Below are 2,709 nucleotides of genomic sequence, written 5' to 3'. Positions count from 1 at the left end.
GCCCAAGGTCTCCTGTCCCATCCCTGCTCTGCAACACAGAGGGGGAACCACCCCCACAGTAGCTGTGCAGGCATCCCACAGCTGAATCATACTAGCTTTTTTCCATCTCAGCAGCTCAGTATGGGGCCCCAGTCAACTCCCAAAGTCATCCGCATACCCACCAAAGGTCTCTCAAGGCAGTTCAATCAAGTGCCCAAGTCCAAAAAAACTAAAACAGCCTACAGGTAAGGCTTTTCCTGCTTGCAGTCTCTTTGTTGCTATGGTTACAGCTGTGGGCAGCCTCTGACTGAACAAACTGCACCTACCACTTGCCTGTTTTTCACTGCTTTTGTCCTCCTTGTGGGGTCCAGAAGTCTCTTGCTGACTCCCTGTGTCACCAAAGGTAAATTTCTGAGTAGAACCCACTGGCCAGAGGTGCCTGGAATCTTCTCTCCCCACTCTCACTGCACCCAGTTGCACAGAAGCTGTTACTCAGCCACCATCTTGTTCCTCATCTCCCCTGCCTTTTGTCCATGTTTACACATTATTTAGCTACCAGTCATAAGTGATAACATGAACTTTCACCTTTTTATGTTTATATAATGAGTCATTGACCATATCAAGAGCAGAGAATAAATATCACTTGTATACATACTTAAAATTTGGCAAAGTGAGCACATCTCTATTTTGTATAACATTGAAGTAATTATTGACTGCCTTAGAAGACAGAGTGAAGACAATTTTACCTCCATATGTGCAGTATTTTATTTTCTCACTAGAGCTCTATACTTTCAATATAGCTTTCTATGAACTCTTTGGGGGGGGGAATGTATGGATTATTTAATTTTGTGTCATGACCATTTAATGGGATCTAGATTTCTTAAATAATAATTATAAGATAAAGAATCATAGAAGAAGGAGTAGGTTTTGAAAGGCTCTACAAATAATAAATAGATAAAAATAATTATAGAAATTTCTCAGTAGTGCATTCCCCTCCCCCCCTCCCCAAAAAAGCCAGGAGATAGAGCATCTTCTTGTTTCCATTAACATTTTTCATGTGAGGGGAAAATAATGTTAACATCTATAATGTAATTGCAGGTGTTATTTGATAGGAAAGTAACATTTTACTGTATTGTGATACAATTATATTAAATCATTGCATAGACTTAAAGAAAAGTCTGTTTCACTGAATTTGCTGCTGAGGAATCTTAGGTTCAAAAAAGAGCTGTGAGTTACCAAAGGTCCCAAGTGTAAGAGTCAATATATGGTTTATGACATGCCTACAAATCCTAGATTCTCTTATCTGTATTTCTGTATCAATCAACGATTGTCATGTTGTAGGAAGACAAGGCCCAAGAGAGAGAAAGAGCATCTAAAAACCATGTTTATAAGACAAAGGGCTTTATTTCAGCCAGTGGAGCAGATGGCATAGAAGAATTTGAAATGGTCATGCTCCCCAACTGTCTTGGTCTTTCCCTTTTTATCTCCAGTCAAAAAGTTCCAACCCTGAGGTACCTTTCTCATTGGTCAGTTTGAATCAAGTAGGAGATGCTGTTACAGCCCCCACAGAACTACAGGATTTCACAGAAGTGGAAATTTTCAAGTCCTAGGAAGTTAAGTCTACAAATTCCTAAGAGCTCAGTCATCATAGAGAGGACCCTGCAGATACATCCTTGGGGTGTCTTTGAGAAGACCTCTCTTCCCCTAGACCTCACCCTTCCTTGGTATCTTCTCTTAGTCACACCACACTTAGATGGCTACTGTGTAATCTGGTTTATAGTACCTTCAATGAATCCCCAACAATAAAAAAAGGAAAAAAAAAAAAAAAGAAATGTTCATATTCTCCAAAGCAATATACAAAGTTAATGAAATCCCTATTAAAGCACCACTGTCATACTTTAAAGACTTGGAAAAAATACTACTTTGTTTTATATGGAATCAGAAAAAACATTGAATAGCCACATTACTCCAAAATAAAAACCAATTACAAAGAATCATTCTACCAGACTTCAGAATATATTATAAATGTATAGTGATCAAAACAGATAGTACTGGCACAAAAATAGAGCGGTAGATGTATGGAACAGAATAGAGAACCAAGGGATGAACCCAGACACTTATCATCATTTGATCTTTGATAGGCCCATCAAAAATAAAAACAGGGAGAAATTTTCCTATTTAATAAATGGTGCTGGGTAAACTGGCTGGTGACTTGTAGAAGACTGAAACTGGACCCACACCTTTCACCGTTAACAAAAATCGACTCTCAGTGGATAAAAGATTGAAACTTAAGACATGACAGACATTATACAGATTCTTGGAGAGAATGCAGGGGCAACACTTGAAGAATTGGCCTGGGAGAATACTTTATGAGGAGGATCCCCCAGGCAATTAATGCAACAGTAAAAATATATTACTGAAATCTGATCAAAATCAAAAGTTCTGCACTGCCAAGAACACAGTAAATAAAACAAGCAGACAGCCCTCAGAATGGGAGAACATAGTTACAGGTTATGTTTTTGACAAAGATTTGATAACCAGAATCCACAGAGAACTCAAACTACTTAATAAAAAAAGAACAGGTGATCCCATTTCATTGTGAGCAAAAGACTTCAACAGAAGCTTCTCTGAAGAAGACAGGTGCATGGCCTCCAGACACATGAAAAAATGGTCATCATCTTTAATCATCAGAGAAATGCAAATCAAAATCACTTTGAGATATCCTCTAAC

The sequence above is a fragment of the Nycticebus coucang genome, chromosome 3 (assembly GCF_027406575.1).
Source record: "Nycticebus coucang isolate mNycCou1 chromosome 3, mNycCou1.pri, whole genome shotgun sequence".
Classification (NCBI taxonomy): domain Eukaryota; kingdom Metazoa; phylum Chordata; class Mammalia; order Primates; family Lorisidae; genus Nycticebus; species Nycticebus coucang.
This window is presented reverse-complemented; position numbering follows the sequence as displayed.